An 18,266-nucleotide genomic window follows, 5' to 3' on the forward strand; every position below is an offset into this window, starting at 1 on the left:
AATATTCATTTATCTATCATCCATCAACCATCCAAGCTTGAAAAAAGATCTTTATCAAATTTAGTTTTTGTTAGAATGACTCTTTCGCTTGCAACATTATAGTACTCCAATTGCATTACCTCTATGTCACCTAGGTTTAGAAAATTATAGTTCATCTGTAACATTGAGATAGACGTGAAAAAATATCCAAAATCTCCAATATATTACATCAAAACACCTTATAGAAAAATTAGAAGCCATGTTGAACACATCTTAGGATTGGGGATAGGGGGGGCATGTGAATTAGTTTAAATCTAAAACTTTATCTTTTCAAAACACTATCAACTTATTTTTAACATTGTTAGTAGCAATGAAAAATATAACAATGAAACATAATGCACAAGAGAACACTAGATTTACATGGAAAATCTAAATAGAGAAAAACTGAGGTGACATTAAACACAAAATATATCTAATGATTACAAATTTAACTTATGCTCACTGCCAAGGAAGCACACAACCACCTAAAAAACTTGTATGCTGAGATGCATTATCTCAAGACAAGAGACACAAAGACTTGCAAGGTGAAGGCCACTACTCGAGGGAAAGATACATAAGGACTTACAAGTTAAAGCTCATTAGTCAATGATAGTATAAAAAGACTTACGGACTGGAGATCACTTCTCTACGATAGGATATCATATCACAATATCTAGAAAATTTACTTGAGATTACCTCTGGCCTCAAAAACCTAAAAAATTGAAACCAAAAGAAGATCTATTTTTCCTATGTTATCAAAAATTAAAATATGAAAGGATATTGGCCTTGAGTAAACCTAAGGATCCGTCACCCCTAAATATTCCTCCTCCTTTTCCTAAATGTTGATTTATTTCTACTCCTTCTATTGTTCCCATATTTGTTGCAGTCCCACCTCCTACATCCTATAGAGGAAAATTACTAGCATCTTGTACCTCTCAACCTAGTGAGATTTCTTTGGTTTTGCCCCATAAAAGGTTAGAAAAGAAGCCTATATTGATTTATCCCCAACCTTAGTAATTTTTGAGTCAAATCAAGACAAATAGTAGTGTGAGAGAATGTTGAAAAAGATTTTGTGTCAAGGCTCATGAGTTTGGTTCCTAAACTATTTCCTCCCCTAAGACACAAAATGTTAACTTCATCCTATTTGTCCAAACTTTTCCCAACCCAAGGGAGGAAGTTCATCTTAATCAAGTAAGTCAAAATATAAAATTATCTAAAAATATGATGATCTATTTCATGTGCACATTAAAGATCCTATTTTGATTAATTTTGATCATGATGATAGTGATATCAATAAAGTTGTTGATGCTTAATATATTGATGCTAATGATTATGATTATATGTATGTGGTTATTGAAATTAATCATGACTTATCTTCTAGATTTTTGAAAGCATTAATCCTAGCTCCTACTGACAAACAAAGTGAGTCATCATTAGAGCATGGTCCTTATTTTGAACTTACTATACCTCTATCTACCATGCTTGTTCTGGATCCACTTACACCTTGTCCATAATCCCTAAATCATGTTAAGGAGTATTGAGAGGTGGGTGACTTTCTAGACTAGTCTCACATGTATAGTGGATTCTACTTTATGTGTTTGCTTGCATTCAAAGTGCTTAACATATGATGTGTTTCTTGGTACTATCTTTGTGCTATGTTAGGTTCTCTTTAGATAACCCTTCTTGCTCCTTTGGTGAAAGGTAATAAAAAGGCTGAAAATATTGCGACATTCCACTATTTGTGTCTCAATTCTTCTACATGTATTAATGAACTATATCATATATGTGTTATTCTCATAAATGTGACTTTATTTTCTCTACTTGAGGATAATGGAAAGCAATAAGATCTCTTTTTTTTTGTCTACAATATTGATCCAAAAATACTTTCATTGTTTATCTTATGTGTTCTTCTCCCATTATTATTGCAATTCCACTATATTTTAGGGATGAGGTCTACTTGATATACATGATTTACCAAAAAGAGCATACTAACCCTAGTTAGTGGATCCATTATGTGCTCTCCTTTTTTCATACATGCATCATTTGCCTTGATTTTTCCTTACTCAGGGGTATTTCATTGTGGTAACATGCATGTCTCTTGGATGCATGTATGCTACCATAAAGAAATCATTCTCGATAAGGCATTTGCAATCAATTTAACATAGAGGCATACACTCTTCTACTTGTTACACTTTACTTGCACACGCCACAACATATTAACTCAATATTTAGATTATTTCGCAAATAGAGTAGTTTTGTTTGTAATCTCTTGCACCACTTTTTTTATTCAAATCTTTCTTTATCCCAACATGATTCATAATAAGAATAAGCCTTACTAGGCTAGAATAGTAATTGTATTTCTTCTATTCATGTGTTGAAACTTTATTCTTAATATTAGACTACTAAGATCCTAAGTTCATGGGTGCTTGGTGCACCTTACCTCTTTAATATCTTGATGAATTTTTTTTAATATTATTTTTTACTTTACCAATGATATGAGTGTAGGCTTATACTCATTCTAAAGTGGGAGTTAAATTTAGCATCATAATTTATATCCCTATACAATTTTCACCTCACTTAAGTCTCACTTTAGTGTTCTAGCCTTCCATGATTTTAACCATGTTTGATTTTGCTCACACTAGCTTCCACTATCAAACTTGACTTATCACTTTATTTGTGGCCACAAGTTCAACCCTAATTGGTGTTGAACACATGAGGCTACTGAGAGGGGGGGTGAATCAATGGTATCCAAACTTTTCCTTTTTCTATCCTATGTGTGTATACTAGTTGGTATATCTAACGTAAAGAAAACATACCGGTTAGATAGGAGGATGACACAAATGCAACTAGACACAAAAGGAACATCACATAAAACTAGTATGTATGAGGAAAACCAAAGATGGGAAAAACATCGGTGAGAAATGATGCTAGAGTCTACTGCTGTAATCCAGCCTCACAATGAAATATCCAGTTACAACATTTAAAGCACCAGCCCAAGGAGTACCACTCCTTTAGGGCACCAACCCAAGGAGCACCAACCCCTACATTGAGCTCCAACTCAGTGATCACAAGATCATATAATAAATATGAAATTTATCTTCTTGTTATAGAATAACTTTGTAACTCTCAATGTCTCTCCAACAATTCTCCTCTCCTCAATCCACTATAAGTTCCTTGTTCACCTTCTCACTGCAGCAACCTTATCTCTTGCTACAACCCGCTCTCTATTGCACCTTACTCTCTGTTGCACCTTTGCTAGTTCAGCCTCTTCTTCTTCTCTATTGGTTCTCTTTTTTCTCTACCATACTACTACTATCCACCACCGGTCTTGATAACTCAGACGGATGTCTACCATCTAATTCTTGCCAGTTCTCAGCTTGCCCTCTCTACAATCTTCTATGAATCTTCTCTACCAATTCAGTCACACCGGTGTACTCCTCTCTCGAACTCAACAACTAGCTACCAGTTGCCTCACTGTTATCGGTTGAACTCTTCAATCCATTTCTCACTCACACACTTAGTCTCTTCTCTGATTCTTGTTGAGCACTTGACTAATTTTCTCTCACATGTAGCAGCACTAGTAATATCTTTGGCTCACACTCTTATAGCCTAATTTTCTCACCTAAATGTGAGTTTGAACATTGGCATGCTAGGATTTTTGCCATGCACTAAATCTGCATCCAATTTGATCTCTGATCATCATGACATATCATATCTGATCAGATCTCATGTCCTTCATTGATGACTTACATCTCATCAATCAACATCACCATGCTCTTTACCTTTCAACGCATGTCTTCTATCTTTAGTCATCTATAGCATGATTTTTGCTCTTTTGTCTAATCAATCATGTGCATCATGCGTTTTCCTTTACCCACTTTGATCTGCAAGATTAGTCTATACTGGATCTCTTCTTTTTCCTTTATCTCGATCCACAATTCTTTTCCATGCCTCCTCGACCTTCGTAGTCTCCATAAATCTTGGACCATTCGCTAACAACCTCACCGACAAATCACACTGACTTGTGCATGCATGCCACTTCACCTCTACATGGCTCCTTTATCGGTATCCACCTTTGCTAGGTCTTCTATGTTGGTCCAGATAGGATCACCAACCAATCACACAACCAGGTTCATCTATCGGATCATGGACCCTTTCAATTATACCTAAACCAGTCTTCCTTCAACCTTGCACTTTGCTTCTCTTCTGATGGAGCACCTGAATCGATTAGCACACATATCAACCTACCTTATGCACATCTTCATCGCATGGTAGTCTTATGCATCTACACTTTTTCAGCATTACCAGTGGACATACTTACTAGTAAACACCTTGATGACATCATGTCATCATCCTTCACCAATCTCCATATGTCTTCTTCTTCTCTAACTCCCCTTCTTCATCTATACACCGGTTCTCCTATCAATAGGTTTGTCAAAGTGACAAACATATCCTTCAATCTCTATACTAACAACTCATCATCGTCTACCAAGTTGATCTAGTGCATATTCTTGATCTCATTCACCTAAGGCAACATAGTGTTTCACTAGTTCATCCGGTGTGGGCCTTCAATCACCTACCTTTAACTCTTTTGTCTTATCTCAAAGGACTATCCTGCATTCCATGCATAATAGGAGATATGCTCCACTTATCACTTGAAGTGTATCCTTGTTGTATGCATCCTACATTGCACCAATGTGGCTTCCTTGTTTGAGTAGCATATCTTCAAATAGGCACATGTGAACTGGTTGGGAACATTCACTGTTAGTCATCTCTCCAAATGGTGACTGCAACTTTGTCTGGTGGGATTCCTTCTATTTCTCATCCACACAGCTTACCAGTGGCCTAAACATACTTCTCCTATGGTGTTGTTGTGATTTTGGTAATATTCCCCCTCTTCATCACAATCAACAACCCAACATCTTGCTCTCTTGTTGGTTGGCCACTATGCACTACCAACATGTCACTTACTAGTCTACAGTCCTTATATCTTCAACATAAGTCAACACTAACTTGTATACCGGTGACTCCAATGAAAATTATGCTAACCAAGGTGACATCAAAGACATCACATCCGGTATGCATCAATGACAGTGATGCACATACATATCTTATACTAGTTGCCATCCTATACCAGTTGACATCAATGACAACACAATGGCACTAATCTCCCCCTTTGGCATTGATTTCGACACATGTAGTATCTAGCATACTACATAATTTCTCTCCCCCTTTGTGTGATTCATGGATTCTCACACATGTAGTATGCAACATACTATAGAATCTCTCTCCCCCTTTTATAACAATGGCAAAGGGCATTGTCAAGGTTTCTCTCCTCCTTGTCTACTGGTCACTGACAAATTTTTCTCCCCTTTTTCTCTTCCAGATGCATCTTCCCCTTTACCTTCAAATTTTTCATTCTCTCAAAATATAACACTTGAGATGGAGGGCTCAACAACCAACTGACACCAATTACTCAGCAACCAGGCATATATGCAAACCAAAAACACATGCATATATAAGTGTAAAGCGGAAAAATCGAACCCTAGTTGTTCTCCCCTCCCCGACTCCAAGGAGAGAGAAGGGAGAGTCACTAGGGTTGATGGTTTTCACTTAGGAGAGACTTTACATTCAAAAGAGGGGTTGAAACCCACAAGATCCAATCCCACGCAATGCAAGATTGGATTCTAAATGAGTTTCAAGGGTTAAGACATCAAGGATACCCTCTTTTGTAAAGAATGTAGATAGAAAGATTGAACTAGGAATGCATGTAAAGTAGGAAAGATTCGCTTATAAACAAAGATAGGGATATGGGATGAAGCTACGGACCTGGAATTAGCAGTAAAATGTCGAGACGGTACTGTTCTGCAAATTTGAGTGAAAGTTGATGGGACGATGGCGCCCGGCGTGCACACGGTCCTCCGAAAAATCCGTGAAATGAAGGGGGATCTGTTCGTCTCTGCACAAGGATTCAAGATCTTCAATTATAGCCGCGTACCTACAACCTACACACAAAAAAGAGAGGACGATTGGGGGGTTAGGGATGAGGGGTTTGCCTTTAGGTCAAACCCCAGTTTTGGAATTAACCAAGAAATGAGAATGCTATAAATGTAAATGTTTGTAATGTAAACAAGTACTGATACCTTGTTGTAAGAATGTTTGTATTCTTACATGCGAAGGTGTAATGTATGTAATATGTTGTATATTGTATGTGATCTCCTCTTCAATGGTTGAATCCTTGTCTTGAATGCAACACCTAGCCTTGAATGGAGACTTAGAATACTCAATTGCTTGAAGGAATGCTTGAATGCTTGAATGTTTGAATGTTTGAATATCGCTTCCACATTTTGCACACATATGTCCTCCTCCCTTTCTAGGAGAGGAAAAGTAGTTTATATACTTGTCAATTAGGGCTGATAGACTGATTTTCCCGACCTTAGGCTGACTAGGAAACATTATTTTCCAATTTGCAAACTTAAAGACCTGATGCCCAAAAGAGACCAGGCCCAAAATAGGGCCAGGGACCAGGGCGCTAGGTGCCATGGTCCCACCTCCCGAGACAGCAGGGTGCAAGGAGGGATCAGGCCAGGGTGTGGAAAAATGCAGTTTTTGGTGTCGTAAATAGTTTTCAGGGTCTCCATTCAAGTTCAACGTTGCGCCGCCATCGTGAAGACCCAAATGCAGTCAAAATTGCAAGTGTCGCAATTTTAAGATGCTACATTTAGCCCCCACTTTAGCGGGAGTATAAGCGTACGCTCATACTTCTGGTAAAGTACAAGGAAACAACATTGAAAAACTTTCACCACGTCAAGGAGGCAAGATACACCAAGTCCCCAGTGGACTAAGGATCTTATGACTTCGATTGACAAAGTAAAAGGGAAGATCACGAGGGAGAACCATGACTGTCAGTAGTAAGGTTCCCTCACTATGAGTCATGCAAGAAAGATATCAAAAATTTTCAAGGCAAAGCTAAGTTTGTCAAGAAATTTTCAAGTATCTTGAAAAGATATGAATGGGATGTATGCCCCCCTACGTTAAAGCGATTGCACACGCCTCACTGGGGGTGATTGCTTTAAGGTAGTGATACATATAAGAAGTGAGAAAGGAGCACATTATCACAAGGATTTAGCCCCCAAGTGTGAGATAAGCCCATGGATAATAGACACAAAACACAAAGCACAAGGTGACTTCGCTTTCCTCGGGGTCAGTATGCTGTACGATAATTCATGTATATCATATCTATGTATGCATAATTGTTCTTCATTCCCCAATCAAGGAAGGACACCTAAAAGAAGGGAACACATGTGTCTTTTGAGTCAACATGAGAGAGACCAAAAGAGATCTCAATGCTTTTCATCGTCCTCAAGTAGACAACACTAAGGACAACAAATAGAAGAATGAGAATAACACATAGAAGAAGTGACAAAAGAGAGGAGGAGAGAGTCTGCTATGCTAATGAACTAGTCTAGCACGTCATCTACCCCCCGATCTTGCTGATCAATATTTCGGGAAGGTAAGAAACACACTAGAGGAGGAACATCCAACACAGCAGATGGAGCTATCACAAGATCCAAACAAGGGCTATGTTCATATCCCAAGCCACGGTGTTCTTGTCTAGGAGCTAGGATAAGTGCTTTAGAAAATTCATTAGATAGATGGTTATCAACATCAACATATTCATATTCACTATCAGAATGAACAGGAGTAACATTTTCATCATGAATAACATTTTCATCTATATCATCATCAAGATTTATAAAAATAGGATCTTTAACTCGCACAGGATCAAGACCATCATGCATCTTATGTTTAAGAGATTTCGGCTCAATCGTTGGCTGAGGAGAAAATGGAATAATAATGGCTGAAGGTGTTTTTGGGGATTGCAAAGTTTGAGAAGTAGCTGCCTAAGCTCTAAGACGACGCTTTCGTCGGCGTTCACGTGTAGAACGATTTCGTCTAGTCTTAGTAGGGAGTTGCGAAGATTGAGGAGGAGGAATGTTCTCATCCTTATCACTTGGGTGTTTAGGTTGTGGTCTCTTAGGTTGAACAATAGGAGAAGAGGAAGGTCTCTTCTCTCCATAAGAGGAAGGAGGAGGAACTGCTCCATATAAGGGAGGAATATTTTGGTTTAGGAAGGAGACCAAGCCCCTCATGACGAGGAGGTATAGGTCTACTTTTAGAGAGTTCATTAATCATAGGCATAGTCACATCCATAGGGATGGGTTGGGAATCTTCTTGAGGAAAGGCATTAGTTTTATCTTTCAAAGGAAGAACTTCCTTCTCAAGAACGATAGGAATGTCAAGTTTGGGTGTTCTAGGTTCACTTAGAGATAGGATCATATCTTTTTTCCACTTTTGATAAGATTTAAAAAGATGATCACTTCGCGGAGGAAGAGATTGGAATTGTTTAGGCCAAAAGTAATCAATAGGAATGCTAGAAGTTCTTTCAGCTGGTTTAAAGAGACTATGATTGATAGTAACAACTTCACCATTATGGGGAAATTTCAAACACTTATGAATAGGAGAAGCAATAGCTTTCATGGAAGATAGCCAAGGATAGCCTAGCTTCACACGAAATTGTTCGGATGATAGAATAATAGCAAAGTCCACATCAAGGGATTTGTTATGGACCTCAATAGGTAATGTAATAGAACCAATTGTAGGAGAAGAAAATGCATCAAATAGTTTCACAACCACATTTGTTTCATCATAGACCACTTGATTCAATTGCAAAGTAAAAAGAAATTCTTCAGTAATGACATTAACCATACAAGAAGGATCAATAAGCACTCCACGGCAAGGTGTATTCTTGACTTTTGCAACTATATATAAAGGACCATCAGGTGCCCTGATAGTTTCATTGGAATCAAAGGTGATGGAAAGTTCCTTAGGGATTTTCTGCTGCTCTACAAAGTTAATCACATTCGGAGTCATAGACACAAGATCATCAGGTGAGACAGAGGAATCAGTTGTATCAATCACATTAGAGGTATGAGAAGGCAATGGATCAGTAAAAATCTTAAGATTTTGGTTAGGAGGAGCTACAGATGTGTTGCCTTTATCATTCACTCCAAAAACAGAAATAGTATTATTATCAATCAAATCTTGAATTTTACCCTTTAAAGCAAAACATTTTTTAGTATCGTGCCCAAGATGATGATGAAATTGACAAAAAGATTTGTTATCAAAATAGGGTGAGTTAATCTTTGCAGGATCTATTTGCCTTATAGGAGGAAGATTAAGCACATTTTGTTCCAATAACTTATTCATAATACTATGCAATGATTCATTCAAAGGAGTAAACTTTCTTTCTTTCTTGAAAAACTTAGAAATAGGAGGCACACCTGATGTCGCATTCACATTGTTGTTGATGATGTTTTCATTGAATTTAATGGACTCTCTGTTCGGTTTAAACTTCCCAAATGGTTGTTTATTACTATCACCCTTATCACTCGGAGCCATAGGATTTGCTTGTTCCATTTGACTCACAGTCAGTTGATAATTGTGAAGAGTTGCGCACAACTATTGGAAAGAAGTAAACTCGGAAAACAGAAGTTTTTCTCTAATATCTTTTTGTAAATTAGAAATAAAGATTCTTTGAATATCATTGTCAGGTACTGGAAAAGAAATTTGAGCATACAAATGCTTATATCTACCAATGAAATCAGTCACTTTTTCTTTAACACCTTGTTTACAATGCATTAAATCAATCAAAGTAACTTTAGGACTTATATTGTTTTGAAATTGTTGAATAAAAGCATTTGCAAGTTGTTCGAAAGAAGTAATAGAATAGGAAGGCAACTAGCAATACCATTGTAGGGCTTTATCTCTTAATGTTCTAGTAAACAGTTTTGCAAGCAACCTTTGGTCATAAGCAAAATCGGTACATATTGTTTGAAAGGTCTTAACATGTGTTAGAGGATCACCCTTACCATTATAAAGCTCCAAATGCAAAATTTCAACATGTTTAGGGGGGATAGCTTGAACAATGTCAAGAGAAAGTGGGCTCGCAACATCAAATGTGGGCACACTAAACTTAGATTGATTCATAGAGGCAATTTGTTGCTGTAAAGAAGAGACAGTTTGTGCAAGATTGTTAATGGTCGCTTCAGTCGAAGAGTTCATATTAGACGTGTTAGATTGTGATGGAGGTGTTATGTTATTGAAAGAAGGTAGAGAGCAAGGTGGTGGGACACTATGATAGTTAGTCATAGGAGATGATTGGAAAGGAGAAACACTACAAGGAGGAATGGAATGATTAAACGAATTGCCCCCTTGCGTCATGTTTATTTGTGGAGATGTAATAGGAGCACTCATTGAAGGAATGAATGAAGAAGTTGGATTGAATGAAGGAAGAGGGTTGATTGAAGAAGAGGGATTGCCCCCATGACTGGTGATCATAGGCGGAATGTCTTGTATTGAAGTAGTCATTATGTTTGATGTAAAAGTAGGTATACTAGCAATAGGAGTTGTCAAAGGAATAGAATGATTAACTTGAGTAGGAGGTTGTGTATAACCTAAGGTTTCATTACAACTTTTCATCGGCATCACATTCGAATCCACAATGTGTGCAATACCAAGCAAAATATCAATTCCATTCTTATCATTTTGAACCATACATTTTAGACCCTCAATTAATGAAAGAGCTTGACTATCGGGGTATTCTTGAGACATCCATTGTCGAAAATCATCGAATTGGTTATCCAATTTTGAAAGTTGTTCTACAAAAACCTCATGGAGAGCTTCTTCATCATTAAGAGGATTAGAGGAATTACCCATGTCCTCGTTAAAAAGGCCATTCAAATTAGGTTCCATCTCCTCAGTAATTAAACCTTGGAAAGACTTAACTCTAAGGCTCCGTCTAACGGGAATAGTGTAAGTAGGGCTTATTGTTGTAAAACTCATGCACTAAAGAGAGAGAGAGAAGATTTTGAATTTTTAGAGGTAGCAAATTTCAATAAAATCAGCCAATCTCCTAGATTTAAGCTGTTAAATGCAATCAGGACAATCTCCCAAAATTTCGAAAAAAATGTCCGGGACCGTGGCGAACGGAGTGCACACGGTCCTTGCAACTTTTTCTGAAATTTTCAGGGATGAAAGTTATGATGATTTTAAAGATAATCTGAAAAAATTGAGTGATTTTATGATCTGTAGATAGGCCAAATTAAAGTTGCAATCTCAAAGTTGAACCCTACCAAGATTGTTGAAAAATGCAAAATTTGAATTTTTGAAAAAGAGAGGAAAGCTGAAATTTTGAATTTTATGATTTAAGAGGGAATACTGAAAGCAATGCAGGCTTTGAAATTTAAAAGTTGACTCGATTTCATGCAAAATTCAATTTTGAAAGTGGAAATCAAAGTTGTTGTAATTAAACACTTAATTTCAAAAGTCACAAATTGTAAAAATTTGAATAAAACACTGAAATTTTGAATGAATGCCAACACACTTTTCAGATTTAGGACTGTAAGAAACACAATTTTGATACAAATTTCAATTTCAACAATTTTTGAATGATTATAAGCCTTTATCCAAGCAATCGCTAGACCAACTTTGACTTTAATTTTGAAAGTGTTAAAATTGATAAGATCAGCCAAAATTCTGGATTTTAGTAGAAAAATACAGTAAGATCTAGCTCCCGAAATTTCCAAAAAAAATGTCGGGGACGATGGCGCTCGGGGTGCACATGGTCCTCGCAACTTTTTTCCAAATTTTTAGGGATGAGAGATATTGTGCTTTTGTTGCGGAATCCAAAGTTACAGCCGATTTGGAGGTGTTTTGATTAGTGAATTTATCAGTCAAAGGTTGAATCAAGAAGGTCTTAAAAATTAGGGTTTTGACATTTAACCACTTAATTTTTAGAATTAAAGCATAAATATGAATTGACAATTTACAATAGAAGGGTAGATTTGAAACAAGCATTAACAATTAAACGTTTCACAAGCTTAATTACTAAAAAGAAAATTTTAGGGTTTTTATGCGATTAGCCTCTAAAATTTGCAAAAGATCAAACATGGAAATGTAATTAAGGAAACAAAATTTTCAGATCTAACCATGAATAATCAGAATGAGGATGTTCACATCGGGTTCACCAAAATGTAAAGCGGAAAAATTGAACCCTAGTTATTCTCCCCTCCTCGACTCCAAGGAGAGAGAAGGGAGAGTCACTAGGGTTGATGGTTTTCACTTAGGAGAGACTTTACATTCAAAAGAGGGGTTGAAACCCACAAGATCTAGTCCCACGCAATGCAAGATTGGATTCTAAATGAGTTTCAAGGGTTAAGACATCAAGGATACCCTCTTGTGTAAAGAATGTAGATAGAAAGATTGAACTAGGAATGCATGTAAAGTAGGAAAGATTCGCTTATAAACAGAGATAGGGATATGGGATGAAGCTGTGGACCTGGAATTAGTAGTAAAATGTCGAGATGGTGCTGTTCTGCAAATTTGAGCGAAAGTTGACGGGACGATGGGGTCCAGCGTGCACACGGTCCTCCGAAAAATCCGCGAAACGAAGGGGGATCTATTCGTCTCTGTACAAGGATTCTAGATCTTCAATTACAGCCGCGTACTTGCAACCTACACATAGAAAAGAGAGGATGATTGGGGGGTTAGGGATGAGGGGTTTGCCTTTAGGTCAAACCCCAGTTTTGGAATGAACCAAGAAATGAGAATGCTGTAAATGTAAATGTTTGTAATGTAAACAAGTACTGATACCTTGTTGTAAGAATGTTTGTATTCTTACATGCAAAGGTGTAATGTATGTAATATGTTGTATATTGTATGTGATATCCTATTCAATGGTTGAATCCTTTTCTTGAATGCAACACCTAGCCTTGAATGGAGACTTAGAATACTCAATTGCTTGAAGGAATGCTTGAATGCTTGAATGTTTGAATGTTTGAATATCGCTTCCGCCTTTTACACACATATGTCCTCCTCCCTTTCTAGGAGAGGAAAAGTAGTTTATATACTTGTCAATTAGGGCTGATAGACTGATTTTCCTGACCTTAGGCCGACCAGGAAACATTATTTTCCAATTTGCAAACTTAAAGACCTGATGCCCAAAAGAGACCGGGCCCAAAATAGGGCCAGGGACCAGGGTGTTGGGCATCATGATCCTGGGGGACTAGGGCACTGGGTGCCCTAGTCCTGAAGGACCAGGGCGCTGGGCGCCATGGTCCCACCTCCCAGGACAGCAGGGTGCAAGGAGGGATCAGGTCAGGGTGTGGAAAAATGCAGTTTTTGGTGTCGTAAATAGGTTTCAGGGTCTCCATTCAGGTTCAACATTGCGCCGCCATCGTGAAGACCCAAATGCAGTTGAAATTGCAAGTGTCACAATTTTAGGACGCTACAATAAGTCTAAAACCAATTGAAGGCACATGTGTCAGTAAATACAACATACCTATCGGTCAGACTACATCATCTTCCCTTGATATGCAAAAGCCATTCTGACCCCAAAATGTTGATACCAAGTGTTGAAGCTAACACTAATACCAATTGTATCTCTTTTGATACCAAATGCATGCTCTCTTATGCATGTAACTTTCCCTCTTTATAGGCAACACTCCTGGTAGTCCATCTGTGATTTCAATTGGATAGACATTGAAATATCTCACAACCTTGGACTGATGATCACATCCCAAGGTCTCAAACATACCGGTACAACCATAGAAACTATACCATGTCCACCAAGTCTGATCCAAATTAGAAAGCATAACTATCAACTCCCCCTGAGTCATACATTTTAGGTCCTCATTGCCTGTTAGGTTCAAAATCGGAGCTCTAGTTTGCCCCTTATACCAGTTGAGTTGTACATATGTGATCAACTGATGATCTATCAACTCCACTATATCCATCATAACATTAGACATGATCCTAGATGTACACAATGCCATACAATATCACTATCATGCCATAAATCAAACTGGTTAGTCCACAAAGAGGCATGTATACATGATCAACTATCGGGCCATGATATGTCATGCAGGTCTTTTCCATTACCACTTAAGACATAACCACTTCAATCCATGCTAGTGAAGTTAATGCAATGATCCTGGACCGTATTGTCTTATATAACCTATAGATATCATTTTCCTCCACCGGTCCATCATCTCTACTGAAGCACCTTCCTCTACCTCCTATCTTCTAGTGTCAATTTCTTCTGATCCTAATTGAAAATGTTTCATCAATTGACACATGCATAAGTGATCCATTTCTCATTTGCAGGTGTGTAGAAAAGGCATCCTCTACAGACACTTATCATGGTCTTTTCTTCTTATTGGCAACAACCTATTCTTCCATGTGTCATCTTCCATTGAGGGGGTGAATGATATGGTGAGTGTACTACTCCCCCTAATGTTCTGCATCTCTTTTAATCCTTAGGAGATATCACTGATGCATTGAATATATAGTGTCGGTCCATGGTTCTACCTTCTTCCTTCTTCCTCCAAACCTACTTGGTCTCAATACTCTTCCCATTTTCAGTCCTTGGAGCAGGTCTTGCCTTCTTTTATTGATTGGTCCTTTCTTTACCAGATTTGCCATCATGACTGGAGACATTGTTGTACTAGAAAATCACATTCATACGAAGTAGTTTTCTTGAGGACCTTCTATCAAACCAGTTAGACCACCTTCTTTTGGTCATGTTGTTGTAACCGATTACTAGAACTAGTGAAACTCTTGATCCTGCAAGAGAAAAACCGCTTCTCCTTTATTTCTATGCAACATTTTGTCTCTCATATGCTCTAAACTCATTTTCATACTGAGCATTGTTAGGAACCAGGAAGGACAACTGAGAAGGGGGGTAAATCAATTGTCAATAAATTGCAACCTAGAACAAATTATTACAACTTAAAACTCTATTCCGGTAAAATAGATTAATAGTTATAGTATTACCTGTACAACTTAATGCATGAAATAGAAAGAGAAAGATATCCACAACACATGACATATAGATTTTGACATGGAAACCTAGTAAGGGGAAAAACCACAGTGGGAAACCTTACCCATAATTAGATGATACTACTACAAATAGTAAGTGAATACAATAATGGGTTCTGCACATGCAGAAAGGCCAACTACCTAGAGTTCACTACTCAGCCACAAAATTAGGAGTCACACTGACTACACAGTTGGATGCTTAAATTCAATAACAATGTACTACTTCAATTTAGCATCTTCAATTTTGGATTTAGTACCGGTTTAAGCTCGGCGCATGAGGACCAAACACCTTTATAACCTTTAAAAACCTTCCTTCAAACTTTAGATGATATCTATGTGATTTGCACAAGGATCTTCTTGTGTTCTCTCTTCACAATGATCTTCAATGCACACACACACTTCTTCCAAATAATATCTTACAACTATCTATACAAAACCTAAAACCTAATCATTAGGTCGGCTCCCAAAAGATATTACATTTAAATCAATTACAAAATAAGTCTTGGTGCAATATAATATGTCAACCTCAATACATTTACACACTACCCAATCAATAAACCCTTTCCAAATCATGTCATGTTGATCTCGAACATGTTTTCCTATGTCAATTCATAACCTAGACCTATATGATAGTCAAGGCAAATATGTGAACCCGATCAGACCAATATGTAAAATGCCAAATGCAAACATCCAATCCATGTCTTTGACATAACCAAATTATCTCTAGATGATAATATGTCATCATCAACTTCCTGAGCTACTGGTGAAACATATACCCATAACTGTGCATAAGCCAATATCCATACCAGGACTATAATGTGTTCGTTCATCAACAAACTAATATAACTAGAGTGCCAAATCAATAATCTAGACCACCAGAAAGATAAGTGTTGACATCAATGACAAAACCAATGCAACACATGACGAAGTCATCCATAATACCAACAAGCATAGCTGCTAAACCGATTGTCATAAGATTGCAATCCCATATTTCTGCAATCAAGGCTTCTATTGCCAAAAGCATTACACATCTGACAAACAATAAAATTGTTTCTAGGAAGAGCATGCTCTCTATTCCTAGACTTCATTATGCATTCATCTTCCCTATGGCCATATTCTTTGCATGCAAAATAGTAACTGGAGAAAGGGGGCACATAACTTACAATTTTTTTTGGCCATGCTTGTGGGGATCTTACTGGTTTAGTATCTCCATTTTTGCTTCTCCAGGGATGGATCCTGAGATGTTCACTTTCTATAATTATTCCATTTGATCCGTTCTTTTTCAACACTTACATTGTCTTGTAGGCAGTACCATTACCCTATCTTCTACCAATAGGAGGTCTTCTATGTTGTCTTCTCATGTTCTTTCTTCTGGTGAAGGTGTCTTCTCCCATCTTCCCTTTTCCTTTGGGATCTTCATTTTTTCTCTTGCTTGTAGCACCGATCATCATCCTTTGCTTCATGTCTTCACCAATTGTGGTTAGATCAACCTTCTTACGGGGAGAATTTTGGAGAGTGAAGGTCTATCCCTTGTTATCTTCATTTGAGGAGACAAATATAATGTCATTGTGTAGGACATTCTTGTTGGTGGAGGAATCACCAGCACCACATCCTAATCCTTCGGTGTACTTGAAATGTTTTTTATTTGTCAACATATTGTCCAAGGCATCATTGTTGTCATCAAATTATATTCTCACCTTGAGCTCATCCTTACATTTCTCAAGGTCATTTCAGAGATTCTCCATTTTGTCTTCTATTTGTTGATACTCTTTATCTTTTTTCTCTAGCTCAAATGCTAGATCTTTACACCTGCATTCCTTGGTGTCTTCTTGTTGAGTCTTCAACTCTGAGATACATTTATCAAGTTCTTCAAGGCATCTGATCAACCAATTTTTTTCCATAACTACAACATTCTTGAACAACTTGTAATCATTCCTCACTCTACTAAGTTCTTCAAGTACACTTACAAGTTCTCCTTCAAGATCAACTTTTTCTTATTCTTCTTCTTCATTTTCACTATCACTATAAAACATATCTTGCTAGTAGGAGCGATCTGCATGATCATTCTTATATGTGTGTCTCTCATCTTTTGATTCTTGAGCCATGAAGAGGTGTGTTCCTTCTTCATCATTGCTATGGCTGCTAACAGATCCGCCTTCAGCATCTGCAGATAAATGAGTTGCATTTCTCATCTTGTCTTCACAAACTATCTCTGTAGTAGTAGGTTCATTTCCATGGAGCTTCTTCAATCTATCCCATAGGCTCTTTGTTGGTTTGCATATTTCCACCTATGAGGAGACATCATCTGATAACCCATAGAGTATAACCTTCATTTCTATATCATTACACTGGTTTCTTCTTTCTGCATCTGAATTAGTGGGAGGACCAACTTTACTAGGGCAGTCATTTACAACCGACATCCATACATAAAACCCTAAAGAGGATAGGTAAACTCTCATTCTACAAATCCAAATAGAATAATTTGAGCCATAAAAAATAGGAGTAGGGATTGACACTAAACAAACCATTGTGTTCAAATATGAGAATCTACCCAAGCTATAGAAAGCTTATCAATTACAAACCTATTCTCTAATACCAATTGTTGAACACAAGATGCCACTGAGAGGGGGGAGGGGATGAATTAGTGGTATCCAAAATTTTCCCTTTTCTATCCTATGTGTGTATACTGGTTAGTAGATCTAACATAAAGAGAACATACTGATTGGATAGGAGGATGACACAAATGCAATAACACACAAAAGGAACATCACGTAACACAAGTATGTACAAGGAAAACCCAAGATGGGAAAAACCTCGGTGAGAAATGGTGTTGGAGTCTACTACTCCAATGCAGCCTCACAATGAAACATTCGCTTACAACATTTAGGGCACCAACCCAAGGAGTACCACTTCTGCTTTAGGTCACCAACCCAAGGAGCACCAACCTCTGATTTTAGGGAACCAGCCCAAGGAACATCAACCCCTGCACCAAGCTTCAACTCAGTGATCACAAGATTATATAATTAATACATAAGTTATCTTCTTAGTACAAAAGAATTTTGTAACTCTCAATGTCTCTCCACCGGTTCCTTGCTCACCTTCTCACTGCAACAACCTTATCTCTTGTTGCAACCCAGTGTCTATTGCACCTTACTCTCCGTTGCACCTTTGTTTGTTCAGCAGCCTCTTCTTCTTCTTTGTTGGTTCTACTCTCTGCCACTTCTGTTTTCTCTTTGCCACACTGTTTCTATCCACCACCAGTCTTGATAAGTTAGTCCAATGTCTACCATTTGATTCCTGTCAGTTCT

Source organism: Cryptomeria japonica, chromosome 1 (genome assembly GCF_030272615.1).
Source record: "Cryptomeria japonica chromosome 1, Sugi_1.0, whole genome shotgun sequence".
Classification (NCBI taxonomy): Eukaryota; Viridiplantae; Streptophyta; class Pinopsida; order Cupressales; family Cupressaceae; genus Cryptomeria; species Cryptomeria japonica.